The sequence below is a fragment of the Chamaea fasciata genome, unplaced genomic scaffold, assembly GCF_029207755.1.
Source record: "Chamaea fasciata isolate MVZ Bird 193981 ecotype frontalis unplaced genomic scaffold, bChaFas1.0.hap1 SCAF_9, whole genome shotgun sequence".
Lineage (NCBI taxonomy): Eukaryota > Metazoa > Chordata > Aves > Passeriformes > Sylviidae > Chamaea > Chamaea fasciata.
In genome coordinates this window covers 20,630,119-20,644,341 of record NW_027094094.1, presented here as the reverse complement: position 1 = coordinate 20,644,341, position 14,223 = coordinate 20,630,119, and the positions used below count along the sequence as shown (strand labels likewise).

Genomic DNA, 14,223 nt, shown 5'->3' with positions numbered 1-14,223 from the left:
TGATGAGACAGGAGGAAAAGACCGTCCTTAGTGTTTAAAGGGAGAAGGTAAGAGTTTTACAGTCCGTTTTACTGGGACTGAAGGTAATCTGTTGGTGCACACAGAAGAAATGACTCCTGCTATTTTGGGAGCAAAGAGGTGTTCTGCTCTCATTTCAGATATATGAGGCAGAAGCATTCATCAGGTAAGGTTTCTTCTGAAGCAGTTATTCCTGTCTTAATGATCTTTGAAGAAATGTTGCAGTATGAGCTGATAAACACTAGGAAGGTCCTCATAAAATTAGTGATGATCTCCTGTGTTTTTAGTAGCTCTTTTAACCAGGATAAGGGTAATTTAAACACTTACTGAAAGCAAAATAGTCAGACTAACACTCAGGCCCGAAATATTTATTGTAGCATGTCTATGGGGCCTATTTTATGTTTTATGTTTTAGCTGACAGCAGGGATTGGGAATGGTCCTTCCCGGCGTTGTTCCAGTATTGAGCTATCAAACAGAGTTATTCCCAGAACCTTACTTCTCAATGCGCTATAGCTGGTTAAAATCTCTTCATCCTATTAGATGAAGTTTTGCCATCTTCCTACCAAAGACAAGTGTCTGAGCATGTTTTTTTAAGTTCTCTCCCAACTTATGCACATGCATGACTGTATATATAGGTGGATTTCTCTGTGGGAGGCCTGTAATTGATGTTAGCTTTTATTTATGCCTGAGCAGATTTCCTTTTAAACTAGGATTGCTCTGCTCTCACTTGCTGGGCTAGTGGCACAAAGGCCTGGCAGGATGCTCCTATGCTTATAGTGTCTATCAGGTGTGGGGAGAAGCATGAGTAGAACTGGACCCTGAATGCCAATATCCTTTCCATTTTATTATGAAAATTGTTACCTCTTACTTACGTGCAATTGATAACGTAGAAAAACAAACAGAGCATTTGACTAATGATTGGATTCGTGATCTGGTTTTGGGTTTGCCATGGTTTTGCAGGGTGACTGCAGATAAGGCAGCTGTGTGCTCTGTGCTTCAGCTTTCCCATTTGTCCATGCAGATGATAAGCCTGACCTCTGTAGAAACCACTGTAAGAGACTGATGAACAGTGCTGCAGAGCAGCTAGGTGGTATTGCTGCTACACATCACAGATGAGATTTTTTTTTTTTTTGCCTGAGAATTTGAAAGGTTTGGGACTGCAGATTAATGCACCTGGAATGCTTGTTTATTTGGGTTTGGTATCCATTTATTTAAGAGCAGAGAAAGGTGATCCTTTGGGGGCACTTAAAGCAGCTTGAGTGGAGGATTATGAATTTTTCCCTTGAGATCCTTAGTGCCTGAAAACTCCTCACCTGCCAGAATGTCCTTTTTGTCTGCTGGTAAGGAATAGGAATTTACTGGTTGTTGTGTAGTACTGTGAAGAATTTTAAGCCAATTTCTTAGGTACTTAACAAGTATTAGAAAACAAAAATGCGTATGGTCGTGGTTTTTAAGGCAGACTGGCTACAAGGAAAGGATGGATATAATTAAGTTAATAAAATCTCATTCTGAAAGTTTCTTGTGCTACAGGAGGTTTCTAAAGCACTCGTAGGTGGGGGAGAGGGAAAGGTCGTTGTGCCTAATCTGTGACAATTTATTTAATTTCACCATAATTATCCATGAATGGATGGGCAGGATGACATTTATTCACAGAAAACCATTTTGTTAATGCATCATATGACTGCATGTTGGCAGACTTGGGATTTGTCCAGCACTTGCAATGAAATACTGTCTCATCCTGGTTTATTTCTCCTTCACGCTTCTGTGGGAAAGAGTAGTGCTCCTACCAGCAGAGGACAGCCTGCATAAATGGCACCAGGGCTCTGCTTCAGAGGCTTGTTTACATTGGAACATCGTATGGGTTACATCAGTAGTCGGAGCAGTGCTACTGCCGTATGGTTGTTCCTGTTCCAGAAAGTGTGTGTGTGTTTGTTTGTTTCTTACTAAATGTCTAGAAGTTCAAAATAAACTGAAAAAATTACTTATACAAAAAAGATATGTTTTACTAAAGTGACATTTGAAATTCATTGCTTTAGGTTTAGCATATTTTTCTTGTATAAAAAAGCCTCAAACTTGGCATAGTCTTAAATATTCTTAAGAATAGTAAACAGATTTCAGTCTTGTTCATTCCAAAACAGTATTAATGCTGAAATTGTTTTAAATATGGTAAGTTAGCACGTTTTAACACCTTCTAATCTGTTAAAATATCGGTAAAAATCTTCCATACCTATTAGAAAGACTGTATTGAGCCTCAGCAGAAATGGCAAGACATTTAATCTTCAGCTTTCCCTTTAGGACCTGAGCCATTAAATGGAATATCCAGGGAAAGATGGCTTATGTAACCCTAAGAAAGAGAAATTGCTTCAGCAAAATGCAATGTTACCGGGGATAGCACATGCTAAGTGAGGTAGGCACAGAGCAATATGATAACCTGGAAGACAGGAGTCATAAAGCCAAGCACTTAGAGTGGTTTGGGGTGTGGGGAAGAGAGCAGAGGTGCAAGATGGAGTTGAAGGTGTCTCGCAAGTGAGTAGAGGAAGTTACATATGAGGTAACTAGAAAGGCAGAGAGTTGTTTTGTGGTGAAATGAGAAGCATAGCAGGCGAGTGCTGGTGGTTTGAGGAGGGAGGAGTGGTTTGGAGAGATGGGACATATTTTGGGGTGGTTTCTTCCATGGCACATTTAAATGGAGTTTTAAGCTGATACTCTTGCACTTGTATAGCAAACTGCAGTGTACAACATACCCTCCTGTCACTGATTTCCCTCCCTCACTGCAACTGATATAGGTTAGACTGAGGAAGAGATGGGAACTACCAAAAAAAATATTTTTTTTTTAACCAGGATATCAAATCGTATTTTGAAATGGTAAATCCCATTTCACATAATGTAGTACTGGATGATAAACGCTACGAGCACATGACACAAAGTACTGAGCTGCCACATAGTTCCTCTGTTGGCTCAGATTTGATCAGCTGTTTTGGAAAGTACAAGGTCTGTGGTAGACTGGGCATCACCTGTTGCTGCCATGCTAGGTTTGGGATGGCTGTAGGCTGGGGGACGATATTAATCTGATGTGAGCACCGTGGCACGTGTTTGGATTAACTCAACAGAAATGCAATCATGTGTTAAAATATGTGCTGCTGGGTATTTTGGCAGCACAGACCTAGGCGATGCGACTGCAGGTGGTGGGAGCAGCTGCCTCATCAACCTCTGCTGAGGTGGGGGTGCTGTCAGCCAGAGGCAGAACAGGCTTTTGAAGCACACTAAGATATGATTGCTCATAGCTTTTGTCTGCTTTTCTTCAGTCATTTGATTCACCTGCTCATATGGGCTTAACAGGCTTGCAGAAGCCTGGTCAGTACTTCAGGTGCAAATTGATTACCTGAAGATTAAAAGCCCTCTATAAATGTGTCCATAAACCATGACTTTGGAGCTTTTTAAACTTTTCAATAGAGGAGCAGATTCCTGTACAGCAAATCTATATATTGCAGTGCCTTTTTGAGGGTCTTCTGAGAATTATTCACAAGGTGCCAGCAATCCTCTGACAGCAGGATGGGAAGCAGTACTTGGCCAACATGAGGCCTTATTCCCTGGACACCTGCTTTCCCTTTGCTTGCTTCTCTTCTGTTGCTTTTGACTGCTCCGGGTCCCAGTCGTGTTAACCTGTCCCAAATGTTCGCTCTCTGCAGCGCAGTCTTCTCCACAGCAGATCCAAAAGCAGCACCGTGTAACAGCACTCCCAGACTACTGTCCACTCCTCCAGCCTCCCGTGAGAATAAATGTTTCTGTGATGTGGCTTCACATCCCATTCTGGCTTCCTACTACAATTTTCTCCACCTCTTTAACATAGCAAATTGCACCGTGCGTGTTTGTGTTTCTCGAGAGGCTGCTGCCGGCGATGTCACAGCAGTGTCAATCCCTACCTCCTGCTTTCCTGGGCATCCCACGCCTTCGGCGCTGCCGGGCAGCACGGGGCCGCGGCGGCGCGGCCGGTCCCCGCTGGGGCGGGCGCGGGGAAGCCGCCGGCCGCCACGTGTTCGGGCGCGGGGCGCGGCTGCCGCGGCGGGGCTGCGGGACCCCGGCCGAGCCCTCCCCGGCGGGCGGGGCGCCGCGCCCCTCCCTCGCTCCGTCCCTCCCTCCCCGCGGAAGATGGCGGCCGGGCGGCGCGGCGGCGCCGGCTCCCCCAGCGGCCGGACGGACGCGCAGCGCCCCGGAGCCGACGGGCCGCGACCGGCCTGAGCGCTGCTCGTGGCGCCGGGGGACGCCCGTCCGCTCTCCCTCCGGGAGCCGTGCCCTGCCCGCTCGGCGGGGCCTCCTTGCGGCAGGTGAGGCGGAGGAGGAGGAGGAGGAGGAGGGCAGCGCGGTGGCGGTGGACCGGCCCGGTCCGGCTCGGAGGGCGGCGGGGCAGAGCGCGGGGCGCCGGCGGGGCCGGGGGAAGTTGTGCCGGCCGGGGGCGACGGTCGCGGGTGGGGGCGGTCTGTGAGGGGCGGCCGCGGCGTGGGAAGAGGCGGGGGGACCGGACCGGGCGGTGCGGAGGGCGCTGCCCCCTGCCCCGGAGCCACCTGTGCGGCCGGGGGCCCCGCCGGGAGCCCACTCCGGGGGCTGGTGCCCCTGCGCGGTGCTCCGTGCCCCGGGCCGAAGGTTTCGCAGCCCTGCCCGGCTGCTTATGTGGGGCGCCGGGCCCCCGGCAGGCGGCTGGGAGCGGCGGCCCCTGCCCCATCGCGGCTGCCGCCCCTCGGAGCCGCCCGCGCTCCGGCCGCCGGCGGGGAGCGGGGTCCTGGGCCGGAGCTGCGCTCCCGGCCGCGCTCCGGCTTTGTTTGCCCCACGGCGTCGCGTTGCGGGCGGCGAGGTTTGCTGCGTTCGGCGGGACCGGCGCCGAAGTAGTCGGCGTGCGCCGGGGCAGGGGATGCTCCTGTCCCCGTGGCGAGGCTGCGGCTGCGCTGCCCGGGCTGCACACGCTGCTGTCTGGGGGCTGCGCTCAGAGCAGGCCAGCCGCGGGCACAGTTGTGGTGCTGTAAGGACACAACAAAAATTGCATAGAGAAAGCTGATGGAACGTGAGGAATCGTTCCTGTAGTATTTCCCATCGTTTATTAGTTGTTGAAACATTTTTGCAGAGGTGAAGTGATAAATAAAAGCATGAGAAATCCCTGTTTGCTTATGCAAGAGTGCATAAACTGTGTTGCCTGAATTAGAACTGAGCAAATGTCACACATCTGAATTCAGCCACAAGTTACGCTACTCCACACTGAGATCCTTTGTGACCAATTTTGCCAAAGAGGTATTCAGAGTTGTTAGTTGTGTGTGCATTTCTCATTAGGAAATGTAACTTTGTCCTCTGTGGCAGAGGTAAACTAGGAACTTCTGATGAATTGTTCAGGTTATGTGCAGTCAATTATCTGTGGTCACTGGGCTGGGAAATTTTGGATGATGGCAGTATGGAGGGACACATCATGTAAAAAAAACACCCAAAGAGCCAGAAAAAATTGGAAGCTTAGCATCAGCCCCAAGAGTTTATTGGCCTGGGTGCCCACACGTGCGGGCATTGCCCATGTGAGCTGGCTCTGTACCCGCACGGTGATCCCAAAGCCAAGCCCTGCAGGGCTGCTGCACAAAGGCACCTGAGGCGCTCCATCCACAAGGGGTTTGTGCAGTGTCTCTGCATTGGGCTTCTCAGTGCAGCTGTTTTCATGGCACTGAGGTCACTAGTCGGCTGACAGAATGGACATAGAAAGGCATTTTAGTTGGTTCTTCACCCTGCACAAAAGTGTTTGTGGTGTGTTGAGATTGTTGGTTCCAAAACCAGCCTGACTCCAGTAGACCAGTTTTGAGACAGTGGAAAATCTCTCTGCTTAAATCTGGCAACCAGCATAAAATGGTCTAAAACCTTTCTATTGTCAGCAGCTGTGAACAAGTACATGTCTCTTACAGTTATTATCTTGTCCAGTTGCTGCTTTCTTCCTAAATTTTTCTTCCTTATCCCAAATTCCTCTTTTTGTTTGTTCTTCCCTTTTAGTTTTTGTTTTGCCCTCGCATGCACTCACATCCCCACAGCACATGGTACTGTTTTCCTTGTTGCTTCTTGAACATGCTCTACTAATGGGTCTTCTCTTCCTCTGTTTCAGTATTTCTTCAGCCTTTGTAAAACTGCTTTTTTGCCTGTATATATAAACTATGAAGAACTTGAATTTTCAAAAAAAGGTGCAGCTCAGAATGAGCTGAGAGCAAGGACACAGAGCAGGAGTAGCGATACATCTGTCCACGTCAGATTTTTTGCTCCAGTTGCAGAAATTCCTTTTGCTTGTGGTTATGGATCCTCAGACTGGGTGTCAGAATGGAGAGTGGGGGCCAATCTGGCAGCAAAATGAGATTGTGATACAGAAAAATCGAGAGTCAGTGTTTTGAGGTATGGTGTAATATGTGCGATCGTTTATCAGGATGCGAGCATGTGCCTGGGCAAGCTGTGTCGTCCAGCAGTGCAATGACGGTGGGATCTGCTGCATGGATTTTGCATAAAGCTTGTTGCACTGTTGTGCCTAACCTTCACTCTTATCTGCATCAGAATTCATGTAGGGGCCAGGTAAAAATAGCTTGAGCCTACTTTTGTATTTACATTTATAATTCCATGTTTGTTTAAAAAAAAAAAAAAAAATGGGGGCAGGGGAAATAACCAAATGCAGCTGAGATTTCGATGTGTCCTGAACCACAGCCTATCTCCCCATCACTGAGCCTTGTTTCAGAGGATTGAATGACTGTCTCAGATCTCTCCATGGTATGTCTGGAATATGTGGTGATTCTCTGAGCAGAGCTGCACAGATAAGATAATGCGTTTCTTTTTAATTGGCAGAGTTGTTTACACATGATCTCTTGCTCATTTTCCTCTTTTTAAAGGAATGCATATCTATCCCTGATTACGGCTCAGGTCAAAATCCCTCAGCACTTGTAGCCAATCTCCTTTAATTGGTCTCATTTAGCTCTCATAAGGTTGTGTTTTAATTCTCACTCTTCTGAATCCTTTTCCCCAATCTGTAATGTAATTTATCACAGGATATTTTATAGACAAGGGAGCAGCCTCTGGCTGTCAGCAACCTTTGCAGTGTATCAGATTTCCAGCTCAACAGGCAGCTGCAATGGAGTTTGTGGGTGTAAGGCAGTGATGCTGCAGCAGAAGCACACAGGCAGTCAGTGGTGGCGGCACTGGGCATGAGTGCAGGGTTTCTCCTGGATTCTAGAGATAATTGGGGTGAATGCTCCTGTTTGCTCTCTCTGCTTCTCTATTCTTAAATCTTGCTTTGCTGATGCAGGGGTCTTTGAGTTCAATTTTTTTTCCTTTCTGGCTGTCTTTCCAATCTCGGTGTTTCAAGGCAAAAACATCCAAATTTCTGCAGTTTTCTGATGACAGGCTTTGAGCAGCACAGGAGTGGTGGAAGGCAAGTACTGGGAGCATATTTTTAGACGGCCCAAAGCAACATTAGCTGTCTTTAGAAAATTCCCTCTGACTTTGCCGAGCACAGTTGCTTTGGTTAATTGAACATAATGCAAAGAGGTGAAATTCTGCATTTCATTATGCTGTGCTGAGGCACTTCACCTCTGGCCTGTAACAGCACAGTCTGCAGGCACCATGTGCTGGTGCAGCTCCTGCCTGATCTCCGGGTGTTCTGACATCACCTCTGAAAGTCTCAAAGTCTGGGGTTTGTTTTCCTTTCTTTTTTTTTTTTTTTTTTTTTTTTTGAGCTGTGCCCTCTGCCTTTACACTGGCAATTTTCCCACTACAGTAAAATCAGAAGGGACCATGTGCCTCTGCTTCAGCTGCTGGAGATGGCAGGCTGTGTGGTGCAGCAGTGAAGGTACAGACAGACCTTTTGCTTTGCTGATCCTGCTCTGGAAGCAGGAATCTCCAGTAGAGCTGAGGAGCACAGTTGAGTCTTAAATCACCACTGAAAGATTTAGTGGAGCGTACAGATGAGAGCCCTACCTGTTCTTCCTGCATAGTGATATTTGATGGCCTTTGTCCTCTGGCAGTTGCTGTTTGGGGACTGTTTTCGATATAGACTCATGCTGAAAGGAAATTATATAGATCACTGGACTCAATCCATATGTGCTCTGTTAAAAATGCAATAGAACTCTCTAGACATGAGTGATGAATTAATCTTCTGTACCAGGAAGATACCCTCCATCACGTTCTTGCCTGCTCTAATCTTTTTTAGTAAGCTAACTGATTTAGCAGTGAATGTGAGGGTTTTGATAAGATAGTAAGGGCAGTTTGGACCTTCTCAAAATATTTGTGGCTTATGCTGGGCAGTGTAACAAGATGTGTTTTCACAGCAGTGGGATTTGCTGTTGGCTTGTTTTTTAAAGCTGCCCAAACTCTTTAAACAAGGAAAAGGATGGGCACACACTCTCTCTATTTAGACTCAGCCTGCTTTTGAATTTGTCAAGTAAAATGAATAGTGCAAAATAAGAAAGGACAGCTTCATGCAGCACTTGCTTATGTACTAGCAATACCAAGAAGGTGTTTGGAAATACCTGTCTCTTCCAAACGTGTTTGTAGCTCTGTGCAGCCACAGCTGTTCTTCCTGCTGGGGTTGCAGATGTGGAGTATCAACAGTGCTTACAGCTCTTCCCAGGCTGAAATGTGACTGCCTTAACTTAGTCTATGATTGTGCCCTCTTCTTTCCATTGAGCGAATTTTATATTTGTCATTAAATACAAATTATGAAGTTATGCATTAAAAGTAGCAGCAGTCATATACCAATGTTCATGTTTTTTTCTCCAAAGTCAAAGGAAGTTGAAAAAGGAGGGATGTGTTTTGTCCTTTGCTCAGTGTACACAGCCTGTGCAGGTCCTGGTGCTGGTGGTCCCTGTGCTTTGGGTGTCTCACATTGCACTTAACATCTACAGCATTTTGGCACGTTTCATTTTGAGTGTGGAGTGGAAGTGAGGGAGTGTGGGATACAGTTGTACCGCACTAGCCTGATCTGTTTCTCTCAACACTGTAGTGCATTATTCTGAATTTTTTTTTTTTTTTTTTTTCTTTTTTCTTTTTTTTTTTTTCCCGTTTAGAAGTATCTCCATTAGTAGAAAAGATTGTCCAGGGCATTATCTGTGAAGCAAGCGACAGCGGAGTCTGTCCCCTCCTCTCCTACCTTCCCATCCCAGTACAGTGGCTCACAAGAGGAGGATGCCTCCTCAGGAAGGGTTTCCACAGTGGGGGAGAGAGTAGGTCGTAAAGCTGCATGTGTTAGATGGCACACCAACAAGTCATAGCCCTCTCCAGAGTCAGGGATCATTGCTGCTTTTGTTTATTGATGTACGTTTTTCCTCTGTATTCAGTTGTTGGATTGGGAGCTGAGTTGGCATAACTGATGCAGCACGGAAAGAGAAGAGAGGGACAGCAAAATGACAATTTTATCCCTTCCTAATCTCTTTTTACAGTTCTGGTCTGCCATCTGGTCAGTCTCTTTGAAAGCATACAACCCCAGCTCCTTGTCCTTACTCTTTCTTTCTTCTGTCTCCTACATCCTTCAGTTCTGTGTTAGGGACTCTCCAAGAATATTACACTCCTCTGGGTGGTTTGTGTTGGGAAGCTCCTGTGTCAGGACTATTAGATTAGGTGATGGAGCAACTTGTTTTCCTTTGATCGTGTTTGGTTTTATGGTTCCAGATGATTCCATTAGCCTAATATTTTATTGGTCTTTAAGCTTGTCTCTAATTGATGCTAATTTGCTTGGCAGTACTTCTGAAGTAAAATCGGAGTTTGCACGTGGGTTTTTAGAGCTCTTCAACAGATCTTAACTCCTACAATTTCAATCACTTTGGTATTAATTCCTCAAAGGAAGCAGTGGAATGATAGGCCTTAGCTGTGCTACACTGTGACTAGTAGAGCTCAATTTAGAAAAGCAGAGAAACTTGAGATTTACTTCAGAAAGGTTAGAAGAACCACAGAACATTTACACATGTCTATTTTTGTTTTAAGAACCTCTTACTGAATGACTTTGCATTAGCTCTCTAGCCCTTACTGGAGTGAATGGAAAATTTTGTATCACAAAGGGCTTTTAAAACAGTCAGATCTGGCTTTTCTTGCAGTGATGAGAGTTGGACTCCTCTGATTACATGTGAAGATATAGTGTGTAAATACAGCTCAAGTGCCCACATCTGAGCTGGGCACTTTAAGTTCCCCTTATGTTAAGGGTATTTTAAGGCACTGTTCATTTCTAATCTGCCCTAAAGTAGATGTCCACGTTTGTTGATGAATCACTTGCTGGAAGTTCTTTTTTGTTTTTCCACTGAATATATTAAAAACTGAAAATGCCACTCCAGATGTAGAGAATGTCAGCAGGGTAAGTATCTGAGCAGAAGCTGAGTTGAACACCTTCCAGAGCAACAACTAACTTGATCCTGATCCTGGACTGCTTTTCAGTGTAGCATTTTTAATATCTTCACCATTAATTATGTAAGTTCGTCTCTTCTGATCTTAATTACCTTTCCAATATTTAGAACTTTTTTTTCTGTACATTTTTCTTTTTAAGCTAATGCTGATGTGAGGATTCTGTGCCACTCACACTTTATTCTGAAGGCTTTTGCAAGTGCTGACTGTTTTGGCTTGTTCTGCAGCTGTCGGTTGTCTTTGCCCTTGCCTCTGTGGTTAAGTGTTCAACAGCCAGGGTTTCACTGTAAGTGGTAACCAGGACCTTACTGGGGCCCTGGACAGCCATGCCTCTCCCAGAGAAGACAGACCAAATTATGGGTGGGTCAAAATCTAGCTGCAGAGATTGTAGTTGGCTCTAAGCAACATTTGGAGAATGTCAAAATGTTAGGTACTGGCCTATGATTTTTTTCTGTAAAGAGACCGGTTTCTCTCCTGCACAGTCTGGGCTTTACACTGCTGGAAGCTTAACTTTGAACAAATGATGAGGTCAGGTTTTGAGTGGTCCAACACAGTGGCACATTGCATGACTAAAATGAATAATGTAATTTCACAGCAAGTTGAATACATCTTAATATTTAATGGCCCAAGATGTACAAGGAGCACAGCAAGACTGGGAACTCTTGTGCAATCTAATAAAAGGCAGCAATTTCAGTGGAGAGAAGTTTGGTGTTTTGCCTGACCCCTTAAAATGTCATCCTCTTGAATCTGTCATCACCCATGTTTTGTTTGTGTTTCTTTTCTGGACATCACCTGTGTGTAGGTCAGTTTCAAGCATAGAGATGTCTTTGAAGTGGCATCCTTTGTCTCAGCAATGGAGCTACAGAACTGAAATCATCGTCACCTAACTGTTGGAAAACTGCTTGTCCCCCAGTTATTGAGGGCTGCAGAAGTGTTAAAAAGAGCCGACAGAAACTAGCGTAGATATTGCATCGATCAACACGGAATGTCTGTGTGAGGACTGCTGCAGCTCCCTGTTTCATCAGCTGTGTGAATCCACTTTCAGGAGAACGATTTGAGCTTTTGTAGTGTTAAACCTGCTTTTTCAGTAGGATAAAGTGGAATCCTGGCACAGTCCAGCAGTTGTGAAGAGGCAGATTCATTTCAGCATTGAAGTCTGGCATAAATTGTCTCCATGTCTGATCTATTGTCCAAAACAGCTCTGTAACATTCAGCTTTCCTCTACCCCCCATTTTGGTTACAAATAAGGTATTTAATTTGTTACTTGCAATTTCATTGTTTTTATTTTTAATTAAATGCTCCGGATTGACTCAGTGATACTGAAGCTCCAAATGCATTGTACTTTCCTTATGGCTGAGTCATAATCATCTTCCTCATAACCAGAGATCTGTCACTGTCCTCTGATTTAGTTTTGTCTGGAGACTTCCATCCGTGTCCTTCCTTTATGTTCCTTTTTCTGATCTGGTCACTTGTATCAAAGCATGATGTGAATAAGCCTACTTTCCTGAGTCAAGGCTACTGTGAAAACGTGCTGTTATCATGTATTTGCATCTATGTTTTAGTATCCTGTAACTGTGCATGGAACAGGGTGTGTTTCCATGGCCCAAGTCCGCATAAACATCTAAAGCTTTCTGCAGGAAAACTTGCTTTGCCTCAAACAAAATATTGATGTTTGCCTTTCCCAGCATTACTTATAGATACAAATTCCTCACTAACCACACGCGATGCTGCAGTGCCTGTGGTAGCAGGCAGAGCTCGAAAGTTCTTTTTGGTCTTGTGTTGTGTGTGTGGGCAGGTTAAGAGCAAACTGGTGCTCAGGGATTGTCATAATTGCAGTTGGTGTCGAACATAATGTTTCTCTGAGGTTGTTAACTCCGTTGCACGTAGTAGAGCGATGGTATAATTATTTTTAAGTTAGTGCTAGCATTTTCCCATTGCTAAATGAAAACAGGGTGAGGATGCCCTTTGAACATACTGCTCTTGGTTTGCATTTAAACTGATACTACCGCTGAGGAAAGCAATCCAGTCCTATAGTGACGCTTCTCTGTACCGGAGCAAGAACTTAGCAAGGAGGATTGGGAAACTCATGTGGAAATTGAAATAACAGAACCAAACAAACCTCCTTTTTTCCCATGTTATCATTCTCCAGAAGGGAAAATGTTACTTATCAGCTTCTGTAGTTGCCCACCACGGAGTACCTTGAGGATAAGATGAATTGATGGCATGCCAGGGCCCCTGTCTTTGGAGGAGAGGAGTGACCTCAGTACAGTTTCACATGGTGTGAGCTGAAGAGGAGTCTTGTGCTACTTCTCTCTGCGTAAGTCGTGCAGTTTTTAAATCTAGATTAGCCTTAACTAACAGTGGTCAGGAGGAGCTCTGAAACAAGCAGCATGAAAAGAGCCAGGCTGCATGCCCAGCAGACTGAGAGCCAGTAACTGCAGTCCTTCACTGCTGCCTGTTCTTTTCCTCTTCTAATTGGACACTGGATTAATTTTTACGTCACTGATTTCTTGGAAGGGGTATGGTTGAAGAAGTAATAGCAATAGTAGTTTCTGAAGAAAATAGGTCCTGGAGAAGAGCAAATTGGTCTTTTTGACCATTGTGCAGACTAGCCCTGAGTTCACAGGTTCTGCACTTCATTTTTTTTTTTTTTTTTTTGCATCTACTCCAAGACTTCCCAGCTCCTCTGATGAGTAGTGCTGCATTATCTTTATGATCCTATGCAGTTTACCAGAAAAACATTACATGTTATGTCAGAAAACTAGTTATGTTTCTATGGAATTGTTCTTGGGCTTGTTTTTTTCTGTATCTTATTAAAAAAAACCCAAAACAAACAAACAAAAAACATCCCCCCCAAAAACAAACAAAAACACCCCACCAAAACCAAACAAAGAAAAAAAACCCAAACCAAACAAAAGCAATGTTTCTTTGTTTTCCTCAACAAATTTTCTTGGCATCCTTGCGTGGGCAGTCTGTCCCATGATACAGTTCTGGACAGATCTTTGAGGGCTGAAATTGTTGGGAGTGCTCAGGCCCCTTCCCCTTCCTGCAATTATATCTTCCTGAAATGCATCCTGTGCAAGGGTGAAGATCAGCTCCAGGCAGTGCTGGGAGACAGGGCAGTGGAAAATGATGCAGTGTCTGCACTGGAAGCAGGGCTGTTCTTGAAGGGGATGTCTGTAAACGCTTTGGTCTCAAAGTGTACTGAGTACTTCTAAAAGTGAGCCAGCTTAAGAAAGAACAAAATACGGCCAAACACTTCTTCATACAGCTCTAGGGTGTAAACCACGAATGCAAGATTCTGCTTTTCCCTGTCATTAGGCTTTATCTGGAGAGAGCATTTGGTGGGGATACAGATGTTGTTTCGTCTTCATGGGTTAGTGATTTAGAAACCTCATGCTTGATCTACTGGGATGGGATGGTGACACTGTCCTTGAATATGAGTGTTGAGAGCCCTGCTCATTTGTCCTTCTTTGCAACTCTTTCACTCTGGTGTTACACAGTCTCTGCTCTCTGTTGCGATACTGTAACTTTTCCTGGGGCTCTATGGAGTTCCATCCTCGTTTGCAGTCATGACCTTTTACCGCGGGTGTCTGCCAGTGTCACTGTGAAACTGCTGGCAGCTGGGGAAGTGGTTGCAGCGCTTTGGAGCACAAATGCCAGGACTTTCACGATGGCCAGAATAACATGAGGGATCTCTCAGCCAAATAGAATAAGAATGACCTTGTATGCAGAGACATTAGGATATAACACTCAAGTCTTAAAAGTCAAATTTCCTAAAATTATTATCTTTAGGTAATACTTTTTAGAAAATCTTAC

General features: G+C 45.2%; 1 protein-coding gene across 5 annotated transcripts in view; it reads left to right on the top strand.

Annotated features, from left to right (window-relative positions):
- The window catches only part of NDST2 (N-deacetylase and N-sulfotransferase 2), a 134,696-nt gene continuing 120,473 nt past the window's right edge, over positions 1–14,223 (top strand). For 2 of the 5 annotated variants that reach the window (XM_066191437.1, XM_066191433.1), the window contains exon 1: positions 90–184. The gene's annotated coding sequence lies outside the window, so the exon portion shown is untranslated. Of the gene's footprint in view, positions 48–89; positions 185–4,168; positions 4,344–14,223 lie in introns of those variants that run through there. The other 3 variants (XM_066191431.1, XM_066191432.1, XM_066191434.1) reach the window with 2 other exon arrangements.